Below are 22,421 nucleotides of genomic sequence, written 5' to 3'. Positions count from 1 at the left end.
AGCACAGGCTCACGTGTACCATGGGACCAGGGAAACGGAAAGTGAACTGCTAAAAGTGTATACACTCCTTGCACATTAGCAAACCTCTCTCACAGATGTGGGCATTCGTGTGTGTGTCAATTACCCTTAGCACACAGAACTTCGGCCCTCACACTGTTGTGCAGTCGCAGGTGCACATGCCTACAAAATTCTCTATGGGACTGATGCACTGAAACACGAACTAAGCTCACACACATCACTTGATCAGTTCATGCACGAACATACGGACAACCCGCTCATACAAAGAGGGGTTCTCACTTTGCCCTTGCGTCGTCTGTGCCTACCCTCAATCACAGCCAATTAAAAGAGTTTGGACGCTATATGCATACAAAGATTCACACATGTGAAAGTGGGTGGAGACAGTGTCCCATAGGCTCCGTGAATTGCATATGCTACGAGATGCACACACAGGCACACACGCTTGCCGACTCCTCTCCAAAGCAAAAAAGGATTCAAGCCTAGAAAGAGAAGAAGAATCAGAGAAAGGAGTGAGTGTAAGGCCAAAGGTAAGATGCCCACTTGGAGGGTCAGTTTGGATTCCCCAAACCAGCCTTCTTCCTCCTGGGAACTACAACTCCCATCATTCCTGCCTATTGGTTACGCTGGCTGGGAACAGTAGGAGTTGTAGTCCAAAAGAAACTCCAAGGGCACTGCCTTGGGGACTCCAAAACATGGGGTGGGATCCAAAGCTAGTGTTGCGCCAAGCAGAAGCACCAAAATTAATGGGCACGACTGATTCAGGTTCATTCACTTCAATGGGCCTACTCTGAGCAGAATTTCGGTCAATATAAGCGCATTGCATTGTGTATTGACTTTTAATTACTTTTTGTCTAGAAAATGAATAGGAAATGTAACAAACTGAAATGGCAAGACGGACAGAGATTTTGCCTGCTCCTGTGCTGTCAATTCCTCTGGCCTGTTCCCCAGAAACTTTAATAAGAAGTATTTATTACCATGAAATAGGAGTCAGAGCTCTTTGGAGCCAAGAATATCCCAGCACAAAGTGCCTTTCAAACACTTGTTTGGACATCTTCTTACCACTCCTGTCAGGGGATTAAAGTTACGTCAAACTGTGTATCCTTCTAGGCCTGGAATTATTCAAATTGGCATAAATGCATTTCATTTAGATGCCTTGCAATTTATTTATTTTTCGGCGCCATCTGAAACTTTGCTTGTTTTCCCCCTCTGAATAAACAGGATGGGTATTTGTGGCTGGGGAAAAAATGTTTCTCAAGAAATATGGATGGAAGTGAACAAGAAAATACAGTTCTCTAGAAGTTGGGGGTGGGGGTGGGTGGGAGCTTCAGGGAGCTCCTGGGACAGCTGTGCTGAATTGAGACATCCTTCCCCTGCCTTAGCTAGACCACTGGAATCTATCTTCACCCTGATCCTCTTGGTTTTCTACAGATTATAGGAGAAGTTAGCTACTGTCAAAATCATTTCAGTGGTTTTTGGTAGCCATGAAAGGCCTGAAACTCTAAAAACAAGAATAGAGCTCCCAATATCTGGCTCTCATATTAGCCATAGAGCCACATTTTCTCTACTCAAGCACAAATCATACTAATGTCTGTCTTCCTTGCCTCTGAAGATCAGGTATTTTACAGCAGGTGTGAAGGACCTCAGGCATTGGGGCCTAATGTGCCTGTCCAGTCCTTTCTGTCTGGCTGTTGGAACTTCCCTCAGGCTCTGTTTCCTATCCTATCTTGACTGTTTTTGCCTGGCTGGAATGTGTCCTTGATTGGTAGATAGATATAGATATATAGATATAGATATAGATGTGTGTGTGTGTGTGTGTATGTGTGTGTGTGTTACATACAATTGCTTTAACTGTTTTTAGTTAAACTAAGGTCAAATTCACACTACACATTTAAAGTGCTATGATACCACTTTACATGGCCACGACTTCCCCCATATATTCCTGGGAGCTGTTATTTGTTCAGGGTGCTGGGAGTTGCTAGAAGATCCGTAATCCCCTCACAGAGCTACAGTTCCCAGAGTGGTTGAACTATTAATCTCTCCTCACAGGAAATGTTTTGGAATTGTAATTCTGTGAGGGGAGCAGGGTCTCCTACCTAACAACAGCACCCTTGGCAAACCACACCTCCCAGGATTTTTCGAGGGAAGCCATGACTGTTTAAAGTGGCATCACAGTGCTTTAAATTTACAGTGTGGATGCGGCCTGTTTTGGGCAGGGGCAAAAGTGGGCGGTGCAACAAATATAAATTTCGCCATAGTAGTAGCCTAGCTTCTACACAGACTCACACACTCCTCTCTATCTTCCATCCGGACGTATAAGAGACCTTATCAGAATTCAGGGGCACATTCCACCCATGGAAAAACGTGCAAGGAGGGCCCTCTTGCCCTGCTGCCGCCCAGGTCTCTGGTCTCTCATCTTGGGGTTAGAGAATTCAGAACAAACAGCCTCAGGCCAAAATCTCTGCACAAGTGGTTGAAACTGCAAAATTTGCAACAAATAATCTCCTCCCCTCCCTTCTTTGTGCGTATTCAGGTACCCTCTGAAATTTGCCTGTGCCGTGTCCTGGCACAAGGCAAGTACGGGAGGGCAATGCCAACTTCAGCGGGTGAGCAGGAGGCAATGCCAACGGTCATCATGCCTGGCTCTGCGTAAGCAGTGAACTTTTGTCCGCTGCCCCCCCCTTTTTCCAGCGCCAATGCCAACCACTCATTATTTCCCACAATGAGTACTGGAGGCTGGACTAACCTTCACAGACGTAGTGGTGGCCAAGGTCAGATATGAAAGGAAGGAATGTGTGCCAGCTCACGGAGTGGGGGCAGGGAGAGAAAGGGTTCAGGGAAGGGGCAGCGTTGGCACAGGACAGCTCCTGCCTGCCTATCGGGCAGCGCCAGCCGTCTCCCTGCAAAGGCTCCCAGGCATGGTTCGGCAGAGCTAATTGCCTGAAATTAAGGGAAATGTTTATATCTCTAGGTCTGCAGACTATGCATGTCATGAAGGCAGTTGCCTTACATACAAGACTTTGCATGTTTGCAGTTCCTTCGTTGCGAAAGATTTTCCACATGACTTCCTATTTACAAAGCTCCCAGAGGACGCTTGAGCTGCATTCACACCTGCATTTAAAGAGCATTTATGGCACGGTGACTTTTTCCAAAGCAACCTGGAGACGGTAGTTTGTTACGGGTGCTGGGGAGGTTTAGCTTTTTGAGGGTTAAACTACAGTTCCCAGGGTTCTTTGGAGCAAGCCATGTATGGTGCGTATGCACAGAGATCTCAGGTTCCACCCTCAGCATCTCCAGTTGAAACACTCTCCATTGACAGGGCTGAAGAAAGGTTTTTCCTTTGCCTGAGATCTTGGCTAGGTGGACCCAATGGTCTGAATCCACTTGAGAAGCTTCATATATGATAACAAATACAGAGGATGGCTAAGTATACTCACATGCAGCGGAGGTATCTTATGTGCTCATCTAAGCATGCAACAGGCAAAAAACAGTTTACAGCAGCATGCCCACTCTCGTTTTCTGTCCTTGGCTTCTTAAGTTCACAAATTATATCTCCTTGATGTAGCAATCTGTGAAGGTAGACGAACAGCTATAACTGGGTTGTCCATTCAGACATCACTCCAAATCATAGTTAAGCACAAAACATGGTTCGTAAATACATTTTAAGGTGCAGTTTCCAGTTCTATTTTCCCAGTCAATCCAATTGTAAACCCTAGTTTTTCAATTTGAATGCAGCAGACCATAGTTAAAATTTCTTAACTACAATTTGGCAGGATGTCTGAATTGAGACACTGCATTTAATTAAATGTGGGAATACCCAACTTCTACTCTTGTGTGGCTTCTGTGTTGCTGCTTATCAGATTCCAGCTTTGTTTCCCAAATATATACAATTTCAGCAACAAGATTTTGCTACTTTTTCAGTCTTGTCTTAAGGCTAGAGAAGAATATCAAATGATAGATAAACTCAATTAAGTCTAACAACGCAAGATGTTTTATTATCACTTAACTGCGATGTAGAAATAGCTACACCTGTGAACTCATTTAATCCAACGAAGTCCCTACAAACACACGTTTCATTCTGTGGCATAAATAAAACACATGTAGCTGCATAACAGATTCTCTGAGGCAATTGTGCAGAAGGGGCTGCTGTTAAAAAGCTGCCTAAGCACGTACTGAATTGTGCAATGCTTGCAAGTGGCGAACTGTGTGTGGTTTGCCTCAAGGTTTATTGTTTCACAAAATGGAGTGAAGAAAGGGCTGCAGACTGGTGCTGCATCCTTGCCATACATTTAAAGCACTTTCCAAGCCCCTAAAGAGCCCTGGGAACTGTAGTTTGATAAGGGTGCTCAGAACCGTAGCTATTTGAAGCTATAGTACGCAGCCAAAAGCAGAAAACTAGCACATGGGAAGGGGGTGCGGGAGTTCGTAATCCTCTTCCCATGTGTCATTTTCCCACTAAAACACAAACACACACAAAGCTTTTTTTGGAGTGGGGATGCCCCAGAAGGAAAAATACGTACACACGTACACAGCATAATGTTTCCGCTTTAGTTTGCAGCCTCCACGGCTGCATTTTGTCCAAAGCTGGAGATAAGCTACACAGGACTGAGAATGACACGTAGCTCAAGCCTCACACCTTGCCAGGATCTTGCTTTGTGAGGTGATCTATGTTTAAACAACTGGGCATGGCCCTGGGCTCTTTGTGAGCATGTGTGCTGTGGAACAACACAGCCCTCCTGAGAAGGAAAACTCGAAGAAGCTTCAAGCAACCACTGAACTTGTTCAATCGGCCAGCGCCCAAAAAAGGGTCTTCCAGTTTACATGACCAAAAGTTTGCTATTAACTTCATTGGAGGTTTAAAGGAATCTAACTGAACTGAAGTTCTGCCATTTCTAACTGCATTATAAGACCTGTAACTTGTGGCTGAGCTTGCTTTTCCCTCCTCCCTCCTTTTCTTTTTTCCTTGTGTGTCACATCTTCTTTGGTTATAATCCTGAGGGCATGGAACGCCTCACTATTAGCGCTGAGGAGGAGCAGATGGCCTAGCAAGCCTGTGCTAGCTACTCCTCTTCCCATCACACTCACTTATTTGCATTCCCTCCACCTCTAGGCTAGAGGAAGAGGAAGAGGCAAATAAGCAGGAATGTTGAAGAGCAGGAACAGGGTACCTATGGACCTCCAGGGTATTGTTAGACTACAACTTCCAGCATCACCCCTAAACATTGGCCCTGCTGGCTGGAGTTGAGGGAAACTGGAGTCCAACAAAGGCCACAGGTCGTTCCAAGCCCCATTTCTAGTGAACAGAAAGAACAGCAGCAGGAGGAGGCCCCTGGTCTCCAGTAGGCCTCAGACCAGATCATGGACCTGAACAGGGGCCTGAAGGGATCAACCTCTGGTTCCAGCCCTGTAGAAGACTGAGCTGCATGGTCTTGAATCGAATCAGCTGCATGTGAGGGGAGGGAAAGGGGCCACTACCACTGATTGTGCAAAAATGTGCACAAAAACCTCACAGAGATACACCGTATTTATTTATTATTATATTTGTTAGTTGGTTTTCTCACAAAGTGACCCAAAGCAACTTACATTAAAACCAAATAAAGAACTCCCAATAAAAACCTAAAAGCTAAAAGCGCAGCTGAGCAGATAAAACAGATCAGGACTTGCTGTTCTCACCCAACTAAAAGAGGCCACAATTAAGGGCCAAAAACTTGTGTAAAGAAAAAGGTATTCACCTGGGGCCCAAAAACAGATCAGAGTGGCGCTAGGCATGTCTCCCTGGGTTGAGCAGTCCACAAGTTGGGGGGTCACCACTGAAAAGGTCTGATCTAATTAACTTGGTAACATACCCTTTTGGTTTAAATGTATTATGAAAATCCTACAATAAGGAGACAGTTGTACTGTAACACGACTGAAAAGCGTGACTTTTACTGAGTAAAAAAACAACCCAGGGTCCTTCTCCTTATGGGTTGTGTTTGGCAAAGTCATTGGGCAAGAAACCAGACTTCTGCTCAAGCAACAGAACTTCTCCTTCCGTCTCCTCTCCCTGCAACTCCTTAAATCTGCTTTGGGGTTCCCGCGAACCCTCTGGGGGTGCATAGGAGAGGGAGGAGAAGGAAGAGGGGAAGTTCAGTTGCAGGAGCAGCCTATCGTTGTGCAATGACTTCAGCGGATTCCTCCCCCTGCCAATATTTCACAATCTACTGAGAGTTGAGGATGGAGCAAGGCACAAGTATCAGACTATCTCTGAATGCAGGTTGCCACCAAAATAGCTACAAGGCGAAGGTACAATCAGTACCTGCTCTCATCACGTTTAATCCTCCCATTATGTTTAATTCCTTCTTTCTGTCCGGAGAGAAATGTCCTTACCTTTTTGTTGCCTTGGAAGTCACAGTTTAGGGCTCAGGACTGTCTGCCACAGCACTGGGTTCGCTCCTTTACAGAAGAGCAAAAACACGGGCAAACATGAGGAGCTGGTCTCCCCAAGACGCTCAGCGAAGGCATGAGGAGGGAGCAGGATAGCACCCACCAGCCTCACCCCACAACATTGACTTATGCACCACAAAATCACATGAGAAAACTCTCCAAGTTACACAAGACCTCACTTTATGGGTCTTTAAAACAAATGTGCTAACTACCATCTTTTGACCCACAGGTCATAAAATCAATAGCATCACCTGTTTACCTGAGGCAACCTTGCAACAAGTATTGGTGATCCCAGCAGCTAGTAGTCAGGTTTTACAGACCTAAACTCAGGTCATTGAAACAAAGTTATGTGGGCAATAGGTTAACTCTCAGCAGGTGTAAAGGGAAGGTGGGGTTGGCAGCCCCCAACAATGAACACTAAGGGTTTTGTTTTTTTTAATTATTGCTTTGTGGGTTTTAGTCATGTAATCTCATTTGTACACCACTTTGAGAATTCTTTTCGATCAAATCGTTTACTTTTTCCCTAAATAAAGTAAGTAAATTTTGCAGCGTAATGCAACAGATCTAGAGTAGCGACAGCCAGCATGGTGTTGGATTGGAAAGGCAGGCTAGGACTGAGGAGAACCAGGTTCAGATTCCCCACTGGGCCACGAAGCAGCTCACTCTCTCACTCTTTCTGAGCCTCAGCTACTTCACGGGGTTGTTGTGAGGAAAGAAGGTGGTGTGATCCATTTGGGGTTGCCAAATTTTGGCCTCGCATAGGGCGCCATATTACAAAAGACTGCCAAAGTATGCTGCTGGATGCAGTACCCTGAAATGCCTTGAGGAAGGATAAATATGCAAGGTCCTTGAAGGGTGGAATAAGAATGTAATACATAAAAACAAATAAATATCTAATATTTGGGGCATCACTCTTATATCTTAAAGGACGGGAAGGATACACAAACAGAGGAACGAAACATAGAACAGGATATATTCTGAGGTGGGAAATAAATGCGGCCCTCCAGACGTCTCTCTCTGGCCCTTCAGACTCTTCCCAGGCTACACCCCCTCCCCAAACACCCTCTCTCCTGTGCAGAAACAAGCCTACTGCACAAGGGCAAACGTTGATATCAATTGCCCTGCCCACTTTTGTCTCTAGCCCCGCCCACCCAGGCATGTGGACCCTGGGATGCTGCTCAGAAGGGAATGTGGCCCTCGGGCTGAAAACTATTCCTCACTCCCTGCCCTGAGGGTGAGTTATTTTAGCACTCAGAATTGCCAGCCTTCACAGGAGGCCGACTGAAAGAGGCATGCTCAGAGGTGCGCAGGAGCCTTTAATTAAGGGACTAATTCAATTTGCACTACAGCAGGTGCTGCCTCCGTTCACATGAGGGCGACCCAGCACACACACATACACACATGAGGGTTTGAAATTTGAAAGAAACCTACCATGGCTCACTTGCATCTTTCTTCCTCTATTCCTGTCCCACCAGGAAGCCTGCCCTATTTAAAGTCCCAGAGACAGGTCCCACCCCCTCTGCCCCCCTCACTCCCCAGTTAAGCATCATGTTACAAAGTGACCTACAAGCCTAGGCACACAAGCCCCAGTCCCCACTTTAGAAGCAGCCCGGCTTACGCTTCTCCTTAAAAAGCAAGCGGCAAAAATATACGATCAAACCAAACGTCCCACCGTCTCAGGTTAGGGGGCCAAGTGGTATCAAGACATCTCTCTCCCCAGAACCACCACACTTTAAAAGCCAGGTTCTTATTTAACTCCTTGAGCTGATCCGCTTCTCGTTCAGTCTAGTTTCTTAAAACTCTGTCACTAGCAAGTGAAGGCTACAGCCCAAGGCCTCACACAAGTAGCCCCCTCTCCCCCATTTCAGCTCTGCAAAAAGAGGTACAGAGGTACCTCGGGTTAAAAACTTAATTCGTTCTGGAGGTCCGTTCTTAACCTGAAACTGTTCTTAACCTGAGGTACCACTTTAGCTAATGGGGCCTCCCGCTGCCGCCGAGTGATTTCTGTTCTCATCCTGAAGCAAAGTTCTTAATCTGATGTACTATTTCTGGGTTAGCGGAGTCTGTAACCTGAAGCGTCTGCAACCCGAGGTACCACTGTACAGGATCAGGCTGGGTGCTGTGCAAGAGTTAAGCTTGCCGAATCAAAGGCAAGCACTTTACAATGCAGTTCTGCAGCACCGCTGCAAGGAAACTACCAGTTTAACCCAACTCTACAGGGTTGCTGTGTGTAGCTACGTACCTCATTTTATCCTCTCGTTATCAAATTAGAAGATACATAGTCGCTCAGTTTGGATGATCATTCCAGGCTTCGTAAACCAGAATCTTGGAGCCAAAGGTGGCAGAAAATAGGAGAGAAGGGAGGAACACTTGGCTCATACTCTCAGCTTCAGAAACCATGGTTTGCGAAACCTTAGATAATTGTCTGAACCAGGCCATCAGCTCAGTTCAGAATCCCTTGCAGATGACCGCAATGCCTGGAGGCAAATGGTCAGGTTTGTGTATCCATAGCAGTGACCAGAGGAGAAACAACCACTGGGAGGAGCACAGAGAAGAAATGCCATGGGGCATCTGCAGTAGCACAACTGGGCGGCTTCTCCTGCCCCAGCTGCAACAAAACATGTATCTCCTGCATTGGTCTCTACGGCCGTGGCAGGCACTGCAACCTTCCAGCAGCTTGACCTCCCCACCATAGGTCTCATTGTCTCCCAAGACAGATGGATGCCAACAACAAGAATCCTGCATACACACATAATGGAAGTGCTTGATTCAGCTAAGTATAGGAGTCCCCTTGAAAACCAATTATACCTTGGAACGCCATATGGCTTCTGTTCGGGGGCAGCTTCTAGCGGCACCCACATCTATGGGAAATCAGAACACACGCACCCTCCAGCCAAGGGGCCTCTGGGCCAAATTCTCTCCAGTGCCAGGGAAAGCTCTTTCCCATCTTCTCATTCCCATCCTGGGCACACCTTCCACTCCCTGGGGATTGTAGCTTCTCCACCCTTAACCCCAAACCACACATGCGGCTGTGTGGTGCATTGTGGGAAGGCCGTCCCTGCTCTCATACGTACGCAAGAACACACGGAACAAGAGCCAAGAGCCAAACTTAGACACAACTTAAACCCACCCTTCTTCAAAACCATTTGGGGAGCGGGGAGTGACAAGGACCCATAGTGTACCCATCTCCCCCTATGGCTAAGGGCTGTGACAGAGCACCTGCTTTCACCTCAAAAAAGGCCCCAGGTTCTGTCCATGGCACCTCAGATAGGGCTGGGAGAGACCCCTGCCTGAAACCCCCAGCCACTTCATGTAGGCAACACTGAGCTGCTCCTTAGTGGCCTGACTCATGGTAAGTCAGGTTCATATTTTCCATATGGGGGGAATTTCCATCGGAGAAATATAATAACACACACGCTACCTGTGCCTAAGACCAAATTGCGCCCCATGCAGCAGCTTTTAACCACATCTAGTTTGCCCCCAGCAACCCAAAAAAAGACCCCTGACTCACACAACTCCTGAGCACTTATGCTCACCAAATCCCCGGGTACTCACCTGCAAACGCACGACTTCCCTGCCTCACACAAGCCCTATGCCACCCACACCATTCTCTCGCATTATGTGGCAGCGAGCACTGAACCCTAACTGGCCAGAAAGGCAGACACTCTGCACATGCTCAGAAGAACTCATATAGTAATATTCTTAGCATTTCCCCTCGACTAATACTCTACGAGCTGGTTAATGATATACACTTCTAGTCAATTTAGATAATAACAAGTGACTAAAATTTTTCCTATAGGTAAAAGCAACAGTATTGAGGGAAAACCCCACTACAGTATCATTGTTTTGATTTTTCCAGTTACGGTAACTTGTGCGTGAGTCATGACAACCATCTCAAAAGAATAGGCATTCCCACCTTGTGGGTGTGAGAGAAGGTGGCAGTTCCTTCCAGTAATTAGCTTGCTACTTGTATTTTTTTATATGTACTTTTATTTTCTTTTTACTGGTGTGTTATATTCCTATCCGGCCTTTCTTTCCCATGTTATCCTTGCCTTGCACAACAGCCCTGCAAAGTTGGTTAGGCCGAGAGAGAGAGTGAGAGAGCAACTACTACTAGCCCAAGATCGGCCAGTGAGCTTTGTAGCCAACTGGGGATTTGAATCCAGTATTCCCAGTAAGACATTTTCACTACTAATTCACAGTGACTCTTGTGTCAAAAACAGTCAGTTCGTTGTAAAAACCGAATCCTAATTTAATCAGGGATGTGCATGCTTTTTTAAAAAAGCTGATTAATATACTGTATAATGAAGTGGAAACCCTTTACACATTTGCCTGTATATTTATGATTTACTAATTATATTTCTATACCACCTTTATCTTCCAAGGAGCTCAATGTGGTGTAAATGGTTCTCCTCCCCCACACTTCATCCTTACAACAACCCTGGGAGGCAGGTTAGCCTGAGAGAGAGAGAGTGGCCCAAGGTCACCCAATGTGAAGATTTGAACCCTGGTCTCTCCCAGCTCTCAGAATGACACTCTTAACTGTTAATTTACTGCTGCACTTGGTAAAAGTGATTACAGGCATTGCAGCCCAAATTATTCACAAGTTTTGGGACTGAAGATCAAGGAGGTGTCCCAGGAGCCCGAGATACACTATGTGTATAAACATCCCTAATCCTTGTCTCCGTTTACCTTTGGAGCCTTGGGACCCTTTCCGCACCCATGCCAGCTCCTTCTGGCCACATCTACTCAATGCCACTTTCAGCATCTGCGTAGCCAGGATTTTTGTTGGGAGGGCAGAACCTTAGTTAGCTATGTATTTTTATTTATTTTTTATTGATTGGGGGCTAGCTGCCCCCCCTTATACCCCGGCCACCTTGCAAACTCCCCGCCCCGCCCCCCCGCGCGCAGAATTCTCTATTTGTTTTATTCTATTTATGGCACCGAGCGGCCACGTCTGACAGCTGCGTGACAGGCAGCAGCCCAACAGGTGATGCGCAGCGGTGGGAGGTGGAGGAAGAAGCTCATCAGCGAAGGAATGCTTCGTCTGTTGTTCAGCTGCTATTCCCGCCACATGGGTGCTGGGCGGACCTTCTCCTGCCCACCTTAAGCCGTCTCCCCTCCAAACCGCCGCCACGCTCCTCCACCCCCCTCCCAGAGAAGAGGGGGGGGGGGTCCCACTTCTCTGACCCGCTCCCCATGTCTCCTTCGCCCCCTTCCCTGTCCTGCCTTCTGGGAAGCCCCCGATGCTTCGCCTTGGGGTTTGCTCCCCCTAACCCAATTCATTCCGCCCCCAATCTCGCCTCTTTCCAAGCGGGAGGGTCCCCTTCCTCGCCGCTCCTGCCCAGACCTACCAGCACCTCGGGGTGCGATCCGGACGCGTCCGTTCCGTCGTGACACCTGGAGAACAGGCGAGGGAGCTCGGAGCCTTGCAAGCGTGGCCACGTTGCATCAGCCAAGCTCCCCCCGCGTCCAGAGGCGGGCAAAAAAGCCTTCCGACCCCGCCTAGCGCCTCGGCGCCGCCTCTCGGGTACTGCCGCTTTCGAAACCGCGCTCTTTTGGAGGCCGCGAAAGATGGAAGATCTCTCTCCGCAACCCCGCGCCTCTTTCACACATGCACGCACACACGTGTCACGCGGCAACGGCAGAGGAATGAGCACATGCCGTACGACGTTCATCCTGGGTAATGTTTGGGCATAAGAACACCCGCAGGAGGAAGGAGCACTCCGTGACGTCTAGGGAGTGGACTACAATTCTTATCATGCCGGTAGGGCCTGATGGGAGTCCTGTAACATTTGTATACGTGCTGTGCCGCCCTTTTTCTCCGGTAAAGGAAGAGGAAACGGCAAGAAAGAAGGGGAAATCAGGATAAAAGGCGCGGGGGTGGGGTGGGGAGGAAGACAAGAAGGGAGAAAACATGAAAGAAAAGAGAAGTAAATTGATGTGCTGCAAAGAATGGCAGAATAAGAGAAGATATGTGCACGCGCTGGTTTTTACGTGCGCACACGGTTATGAAGATTGAAAGGAAAAGATTCCCCTTTATTTTCATCCTTTCTCATCTGTTTCTTTCAAAGGAGCAGCATGGCTCCTCAGAAAACTCTGTAAGTTCGGTTGCACAAAAACTTTGTTCCTGCTGCACAGATGTGTCCAGCTGATGATTCATTGTTTTGACATTCTGCCCTTCCTCCGATTAGGAGCTTGTTAAAAAACAACAGAACACACAGTAATAAAAACATACTTTAAAATCATAGTTCCAGTTACAGATAGGTAGCCGTGTTGGTCTGCCATAGTCAAAACAAAACAAATTCCTTCCAGTAGCACCTTAAAGACCAACTAAGTCAGTTCTTGGTATGAGCTTTCGTGTGCATGCACACTTCTTCAGATATCTTCAGACATCTGAAGATATCTGAAGAAGTGTGCATGCACACGAAAGCTCATACCAAGAACTGACTTAGTTGGTCTTTAAGGTGCTACTGGAAGGAATTTGTTTTGTTTTAAAATCATAATCAGCTTCAGCAGCAGCAATGGCCATAATACCAGCCCTGAAAAAAAACTATTTTCAGTATGAACCAAAAGCAATAAATAGAAGTGTAGGTATTCTGTTTCTACTATGGAGGGCAGTCAAATAATGAGGGAGTTCCACATGTGGTGTGGTGGTGGGGGCACCACCAAGAATGACCTGCTTTGTGTAAATGTCCTCTTAGATGTTGGATGTTGTCTCCTGGATGGGACAAGAAGTTAGGACTTCCTCTACCCTAAACAGAGCTCCTTGGGTTCCAGGTCATTTAGGGGTTTATATGCATGTCCCTGCTCCTGCCAACCTAGCAGTTCGAAAGCACGTCAAAGTGCAAGTAGATAAATAGGTACCACTCCGGCGGGAAGGTAAGCGGCGTTTCCGTGCGCTGATTTCGTTCGCCAGAAGCGGCTTAGTCATGCTGGCCACATGACCTGGAAGTTATACGCCGGCTCCCTCGGCCAGTAAAGCGAGATGAGTGCCGCAACCCCAGAGTCGGTCACGACTGGACCTAATGGTCAGGGGTCCCTTTACCTTATATGCTAACAGCAAAACCTTGAATTGTTAGTTCACTAGCAGATACGTAGTGCAGAGCTTTAAGAATCAAGAGAAATGATCCATACTTGCTGTTCCAGACCACCTTCCAGAGTTGTCCACCTATGTTAATGCTGTTACACTGCTCTGGGATTTCTTGATTCAAAATCACGTTGCGTTGTATCCCAACATATCCAGAAACTTGAGATTAATTTCCAGAAAGCTGCTTCTTCATCCCATCATGCAAAATTGGATTACTGTATCTTAAGAGTTGTCCAAATGCATAGGAAACAGACAAAACATCTTTTCCCAAAAATTATTTATTTATATCATATTTTATCTATTTATTACACAGTATATTTTTTAATTACAGTTGTATTCCACCTTTCTTCCAAGGAGCTCAAGGTGGAATGCATGGTTCCTCTCTTCCCATTTTACCTCCCTGTGTCGTAGGGGAGTCGGTAGCCATATATGTTTGTTTCTTTTTTCTGTGAACATAATGTAATAATTGCATTTCTTTAAAATTAAAAAGAAAAATGACGGCGGATGCCAAATCCAGTTATTAACATCCCGCATAATGAAACAGATAAGAAATGAGCGAGTTCCTTGTGGGCATTAAGCTCTGTACAGGTTGGACAGGTTTCTACACAAAGGTATTCCAAGCCAGGTATTGAAGGCTATCCGTAGTGGGAATGTGGCTGGACTTGCTGCTTAACTCTTTTTTTTGGAAATATTTTATTAGTTTTCCAAAAATAGCAAAAATAAACAGCAATACAAATTCAAAACCAAACAGAAGAAATTGACTTCCCCCTAGTCCCTTCCTTGGTTCCATTATTTATCAGCATTCCACATGTCCATTGTAAATTTAAAAACATTAAAATTACTTATTGTCCATTCATAATAAAATTACAAGTAGACCTAGAACCCTGCTAATGTATTAACTTGTGTACATTGCTTCTGTATATATGCAATAAAGTCCTTCCAATCTTCTTTAAATTCATTGTCGTCTCTTCCTCTTAGTTTCATTGTCAATTTTGCCATTTCAGCATATTCCAATAATTTAACTTGCCAATCTTCTTTGGCTGGGACACCTTCTTCTTCCCAATGCTGTGCTAGTAGTATTTGTGCTGCCGTAGTTGCATACATAAATAAGTTCTTTTGTAATCTTGGTAGGTCCACTCCTGTAATACCTACTAGGAAAGCTTCTGGTTTTTTTAAAACAAAGGTTATTTTAAACATCTTCACTTCATTATAAATCATTTCCCAATAATTCTTTTACAATCCCACCACATGTGAAAAAATGTCCCTTCTGTTGTTTTACATTTTCAACACTTGCTTCCTTTAGCTTTGTACATTTTTGCTAATTTGACTGGAGTTAGATACCACCTATACATCATTTTCATATAATTTTATTTAATCGCCACACATGCTGTAAATTTTATCTCAGTCTTCCATAGTTTTTCGCATTCCTCCATCTGGATATTGTGTCCCACATCTTGTGCCCATGCCTTGCTGGTTAACTCAGTTGGTTAGAGCATGGTGCTGATAATGCCACCGTCACAGGTATGATCCAGGTATGGGTGCATGTTTCTGCATTGCAGGGGGTTGGGCTAGATGACCCATGGGGTCCCTTCCAACTCTATGATTCTAACATTGCAACCTGTAGTTTAGGCTGGCTAGTTTACGCTTGGCAGGGATTAAAATTTAGCCCATGAGGCCATGCCACACAAACCACAGACACAATTAAAATGCATCTTGTACCTTTGAACACAATGTTGGTAAGCTGGGAACCATAATAAGCAGTAGGCACTAGGGCCAGTTTATGGACTGGGCATTCTGGCAAGCTAATGTTGGTTGGAGATATATGTATAATGTATTTGTTATTTATATAGAATGCTTTTAAAACATGTAGCAAACTTCTGTTCTTTCCGTTTCTTAAAAAACTTGGTATAATAAAGCCGTGTGGTTTCACTACCAATAAGGTAAAAACAGTTTCGCTAGCAATAAGCTTGATGTGAAGCCAATACGTCCTTTGCAGCTGCCTGGCAACCAGAACAAAACATTTGTGTTTGTTTGTGCGAGAGGGATTCCCCTTACAGAGGGGGTAAGAAGCAGGTCAGGTCTAGCAGATAAGCATGTGAAGAAGAACAAATACACTGCAAGCCTGGATTTTGGCAAAGAAGAATGTTGCTTTCAAAATCCTGTGGGTTTCTGGATTCTGTGGGATAGGACTGTGCTTCTAAAAGGCAGCTCTGTCTTAAGGAACAATTGCAGAGAAGCCAACTCGGAGAAGGCAGCCGCAATGGCAAAGGAGGATTGCAATTGCAGAATTGCAGTTTGTAAGACTGCAGGAAAAATATCTTTTCTCAAGCCTCGCCTTGTTTCTATTTTTGCTTGTTATGTGGATCCCTAGCCAGGATCCTTTGCATGTGTAAGTATCCCTCCATCCCTGCTTTGTGCATGGATCAGGGGTGCCGACTTGGGCCCCAGTTTATGGGTGCCCAGCAGCATGCATGCCGTGACGTCATGACGTCATGTTACATTGCACGCTGCAGCAGTGCTTGGAAACCCCAGAAGTCGTGTCCAGGGCCCCGCGGTAAGGGTGCCAAGCACCCACAACCATTTTTTTTGGGTGCCCGAGCCCCCAGGGCCCCCTGGAGTTGGTGCCGGTGGTGTGGATTAGGATTAGGGCCTGCCCAATATATTTTGGCTCCTGAGACAAACCACAAAATGGTGCTTCCTCCAGCAGGAAAGAAGGGGTGAGTGAAGATCTGCATTGGGAACAGGGGGGAATAAAGAGCTGCACTGGGAACAAGGGTGGGAGGAGACCAGCAGTGATTCCTGTTTGCCAAGAGACCACTGTAGAGGTGGCATGGAATGGATGCCAAGGAGGCAGCAGATCTGGACCATAAGACAGTGTGGTGTAGTGGTTAAGAGCTGTGGACTTGTAATCTGGTGAACCGGGTTCGCGTCTCCACTGCTCCACATGCAGCTGCTGGGTGACCTTGGGCTAGTCACACTTCTCTGAAGCCTCTCAGTCTCACTCACCTCACAGAGTGTTTGCTGTGGGGGAGGAAGGGAAAGGAGATTGTTAGCCGCTTTGAGACTCCTTCGGGTAGTGATAATGTGGGATATCAAATCCAAACTCCTCCTCCTCCTCCTCTTCTTCTCCTTCTCCTCCTCCTTCTTCGCAGCATGGCACAGCTATCATTGCCACCGTGGCAGCAGTAGCAGGTGATGCATTTCTTGGAGGCCGGCTCTGCTGCCCCAGGTGGCCGCCTCACTTTGCCTCATGGATGGCCCAGCTCAGATTAGGATTAGGATAACTATTCAAAATGTGATGCTTCCTCATGTTTATTTGAGATCTGGAGACTTATTTCTGTCAGATGGTGTGGTATCTTCAGTACATCTATATGGGAAATAAAATATTTCCCCACAGCAAATAAGTCTGTGTCCTTTGCCTGTCCTCTCGCACCTCGCCACTTAAAGTTGACGAGTTAATTTTTCAGTGAGGGCTACTTGCCAAAGCTTTCATATCACCTTACCTGTCTGTATCAGTTCTGCAACGTCGAATAGTCAAACTGGCTGCACTCATAAAACTTAACATGGTCTTTTGAAAGCAGCTTGTCGTTCTGGTCATCCTAAATATTTAACAGTGCCTCAGCAGGCATCATTAATTGGTTTTGCTTTGTAGCTTGCTCTGTTCAACTAAACACCATCCAGCAAAATTTTAACACCTTTCTACGGGACCACCACATAAGAAGTTATGGTCCTTGGGCTGCAAACACACTTTACCTTTAAAAAGCACGTTCCAATCACATCCCCCAAAGAATTTTGGGCACTGTAGTTTACCCCTCATAGAGTTACCATTCCCAGCAACCATTAACAAACTACCATGCCCAGAATTCTTTGAGGGAGGGGATGTGTTTAGAATGCGCTTTAAAGGCAGCATAGTGTCCCCTCACTCACAATCTGCGTTGCTCTGTTTTGCTATTTGGGTCAGTTTTGAAGGTGTGATACACTACCTATGTATAGGTTTTAAAAGATTTCCCCTCATTATTCTCTGCCTTCCAATACCTGCCACGTTAACTTCCAGCACCCCGCAACAGAAGCACCTGCTTCTTTAAAATTAAAAATATTATTTGCTTACAGGTGGGTGAGAGTGTGGCTTTGTTTTTGCTTGGTGCTGTCTTCTTTTGTGTTATCCCCTTCCTCATGACCATGTGAGTAAATACTCTTTCAATTCTTACCACCACCTCAAGGATCCATGCTTCAGAGCCAGGGTTTGGACCACAGCAGTGTCTTAAAGCATAGGATCTTACAACTTAACCGGTAAATGCAGCTTGTTTGTGATAACATGGTTGTTTTCTGTGGCTGGTGGGTGAAAAACAGGTGGATCCATGATGCAGGAGCCTGACTTTGCATCACAAAGCTCTGGATACTTGATCTTCATGTGGGATAACACAGGATTAAGATAATAAGGCAATGGTAAAATCTCTCCTCAATAAACACTCCCTGGTTTCAGGGTATGAGCTCATGAGAGATCTGAGGACCAGACACAGAGGCCTAGAAGGCCACAGGCAACCTGAGATTCCCCACTCCTCTTAGTGTAATACTTCAAATGAAAATACACCTGTCAGTGTGTAGAGATGGGCTCATTGGTCCCAGGAGGTGGGGGACAACAATCTGTCTGAAGTACAGTTGACTGTGTGGCTTTTTTCTGATATGATTTATGTCACATTTTCTAGAACAACTGTTGCTCAGCAGCACTGCTGTATGGGCGACATTTCCAGCTGGAAGGAACAGGAATACAGATGGATTTACATAATACTTTTTGCCCAAAGATTGTGTAATCAAATGAGACGCTACTTTTATCCTTCTCCAAAATAAATACAGTTTTGATCTTCAAAGTGCTTGCTGGACAGGAAAAAAAAGTAACCACCTCAGGAAAGCCAGAAGGAGCAAAACGAAACAAAACCTGATTGTTTAAGGAACTTAAAACAACAGCTGTGGGGTTAAGCTGCCCAAAACCTCAAAAAGCTGCAGGAAATATAGAGAGAAATGCTATTGTGAAGGGGATCTCAGTAATCTTTGCTGCTGAGAGGAGCAGATTCTACTGTGAGCTGAAAGAGGAGGTGAACTAAAATAAAGAGTGGGCTGATCATTACATGGTGATGGGGGGCTCCTCAGATGAGCTGTGTATTGAGCATTTATCCTGATTTGCTTGCAAAAAGCTGTCACGGAGATCAGACTCTGTCAGGTCTTTACTGAGCATTTGTTCTGATTTGTTTGCAGGGAGGTTATACATCAGCAAACTGCTCACCTCCTGATGCCTACAGGAGGCCCCTTCGACATTCCACACTTTTCAATGCATTTCCCCATCAATTTCTTAACCACAAAAAAACTGTTTCTTTTTCAAAGTGACTTTGTTTTTGCGGGGACACAGAGCGCTTTAACTATTGTTTGGAGGTGCCCATGAGGATGATAATTTACATAGTGCCATGAGTCATTAGTGTGTCCTGGCATTTTACAAGAGGGCAATTCCCTCCCTGCCCCAAGGGGTTTACAATATATATTTCTTTTAAGCATAGGAGGGGAGAAATGCTAAAAGTGACTGTTTCAATGACATGTACTTAAGCCAGGGTTTCCCAAACGCCTGAGTTCATTGGCCCCTTAATACACTTATAAAGTTGTGTTCACTCTTAAAGAACCCTGGAAACTGTAGTTTATCCCCCCCCCCAACAGAGCTACAATTTCTTTAACAAACTACAGTTCCCAGGATTCTTCGGGGTAGGTGGAAAATGTGATTTAAATGTGCTTTTGTCATGAGCTGGCTGGTTGACTGTGAGGAAGAAGAGGATCCTGGCAAGGGATGTAGCTGGGACTAGGACATACCAGGGCAAGCAGGGGATGGGGAAGGAAGTACTTACAGGGTGACGGAGGATGGTGAGGGAATGGGGGTCAATGCACAGGAACCAGATCAGCAGGACCCATCACCAAAACGAGAGGGACGCCTGTCCCCACAAACATGGCAGGCTCTGAGGTGTAGGGAGCAGTGGGAGTGGCACTCTAGGAGGCTGAGGCAGGCAAGGGTCCACAGCCCAGCTCAGAACAGGTGAGGGTCACCTGCCTCATCAAACCCAGATATTTCAACCAGCATGCAAAGTACAAGGGGAAAGCTGAGCTGAGATGCTGTGTCTGCTCAACTGCCCATGTTGATGAACCTTGGATTGGATTATGCCTGGACCTCTACTGGACTGTGCTTTGGGTTTGACCCTCGACTGTATTCTGACTGCTGGACTTCAGACTTGGCTACTTGGATTGACTCTGAACTGCGTTTCCTGGACTTTGTTTGTGTGGATTGACCCTTGGGACTGAATTGCTGCCAGGTAAGCTACGGCTTCAGGACAGCTTTGAACATAGGGTATGTATGCAGCTAAAATTAACTAATTGCACCCACTGATGCTCAGCAGTATCTGCAGAAGAAATAGAAGACCTTTGAAGTGGTTTCCCCCCAACACTTCACAGTCAGTAGCAAAAGTGATTCAATACAATGCCAAGAGTAAACCCCTGCGATGAACTTGTTAAACTTTAAGGGCCTCTCTGATAAGCTGAAAAGGATTTCCCCCCTTTTCTCCTTCCCTCCCCCACCAAACCAGCTTCCCCATTTTAGTTTTGTTCTGATTGTGTTGACTTTAAGTTCAAAATAGTAATAGCAGTGATGATAATCATGAAAAAATATATATGAGGGGATCGGGAATCTCTTCATTCTCATGTCCCACGTTGCCCGTCCTGATCCATCGATAGCTTGCAACTAGGTAAGACGCAGACATGAACACAGACCCAACCACCTCAGCTCTGACACTACGCAGATGAGCTCTGCCAGTTCCTCAGAGGAGGATCCATTTGGAGCACAAGCAATGGATCTCTCTTTCTCTCCTAGGCCCCATCTGCACTATACTTCTAAAACAAGATCATACCACTTTAAACAGTCATGGCTTCCCTCGAAGAATCCTAGGAGCTATACTTTCCAGGCGCTGAGAATTTAAAGCAGACTTCACAGAGCTGCAGTTTCCAGAGTGGTTTAATAGTCAACCTGTCTTCTCAGAGAACTCTGTGAGGGAAATAGGAGTCTCCTAATGACATCCTGTGTCCTTAACAAATGACAGTTCCTAAGATTCCTTAGGTGAAGCCATGGCTGTTAAAAGTGATACTGCTTTAAATGTATGGTGCAAATGGGCCTCCTCATTCTCAGGGTCAGCCCTACTGCCAGGTAGAATTAAGCAGACAGTGGCAGCTCCCCAGACAGAATTGTGGCTGCTACGTGGCCTGCCCTGAGACTGCCAAGTTAGCTTGCTGCCCCCATTCAAGTACCAGTCATGTGAAATCTCAATAATGTGGAAATTAACAATTAGGAAAAGGTTGGGGAAAGGTAATAAACTGCCATGTGAATGCAGCCCATATTGTTCTGTCATTTGTTGTGCAACACTTAAGACATGGCCTAAGCAGTTCTAAGCCTGAAATGATTCAGCAAAGCTGCTTGTTAACAGACCACAGTTAATTTTCCAGTGAACTTGTTTTTAGCAACGATTAAAGAAATGACATGCATTCTTAACATGCTGCCTAATCCTGTGAGTGCTTACTCAGGAGAGAGTCCCGCAGACTACTTGGGAGTGTAGCCTTAATTAATTCTTTGTACAACATATTTAATTTCTATGGAAATGGAAAGCAGAAGGAAGTTCCTGTATCTTACCAACAGAGAGAAAGATGTGTGTGAATTATACCACGTAGGCTGAATGAGCTCAAAACCACAGCTCATCTCTTGGGTGTTTAAATTTTGCATTTAAATTTAAATTTTGCATTTTCTCTAACATCCCTTCTTTTGTACCATGCTCTGTGCTGCTGCTGCTGCTGCTGCTGGTCATTATCAGTACTATCAAAATGAATGGTGATTAGTACTATCAAACTGAATGGAGGCTTACAGGTTAACAGCAATAAGATGGTGATGATGATGATGATGATGATAATAACAATAACAATAACAATAACAATAACAATAACAATAACAATAACAATAACAATAACAATAACAATAACAATAACAATAACAATAAATTATTTATACCCCGTCCGTCTGGCTGAGTTTCCCCAGCCACTCTGGGTGGCTCCCAATCGAGTGTTAAAAACAATACAGCATTAAATATTAAAAACTTCCCTAAACAGGTCTGCTTTCAGATGTCTTTTAAAAATAAGATAGCTGCTTATTTCCTTGACATCTGATGGGAGGGCATTCCACAGTGTGGGCACCACTACCGAGAAGGCCCTCTATCTTGTTCCCTGTAACCTCACTTCTTGCAATGAGGGAACCACCAGAAGGCCCTCAGCGCTGGACCTCAGTGTCTGGGCTGAACGATGGGGGTGGAGATGATCCTTCAGGTATACAGGACCGAGGCTGTTTAGGGCTTTAAAGGTCAGCACCAACACTTTGAATTGTGCTCGGAAACGTAACTGGGAGCCAATGCAGATCTCTCAGGACTGGTGTTATGTGGTCCCAGTGGCCACTCCCAGTCACCAGTATAGCTGCCGCATTCTGGATTAATTGCAGTTTCTGGGTCACCTTCAAAGGTAGCCCCACGTAGAGCGCATTGCAGTAGTCCGGAGTAGTCTGCGGGAGATAACTAGAGCATGCACCACTCTGGCGAGACATTCTGTGGGCTGTATAACAGTGCCCCCAGCTCCCAGCCCCTCTAGACGGTCCAGAAGGATGTTATGGTCAATGGTGTCATTGATGGAATCCCTATTTGTCTGCAACTCATGAAGGGTGGAAAAAGCCCCAAATCTCTCCTTAGAAAAAAAAGTGTGTCCATGCTTCAGATTCAGGTTTCTGTACCACAGCAGTGCCACAAAGCAAAGGTTTATTTACTTTGGGTGTTGT

General features: G+C 45.7%; 1 long non-coding RNA gene across 1 annotated transcript; it reads right to left on the bottom strand.

Annotated features, from left to right (window-relative positions):
- Window positions 1–149: 149 nt before the first annotated feature.
- On the bottom strand, window positions 150–12,634 carry LOC309327906. The gene is made up of 3 exons (XR_014150668.1): window positions 11,793–12,634; window positions 3,453–3,584; window positions 150–497 (listed from the first exon to the last, which is right to left on the bottom strand). It is a non-coding gene; the product is annotated as an uncharacterized lncRNA (long non-coding RNA).
- Window positions 12,635–22,421: the final 9,787 nt, after the last annotated feature.

The sequence above is a fragment of the Podarcis erhardii genome (genome assembly GCF_964252035.2).
Source record: "Podarcis erhardii genome assembly, chromosome: 13".
Lineage (NCBI taxonomy): Eukaryota > Metazoa > Chordata > Lepidosauria > Squamata > Lacertidae > Podarcis > Podarcis erhardii.
This window is presented reverse-complemented; position numbering and strand designations above follow the sequence as displayed.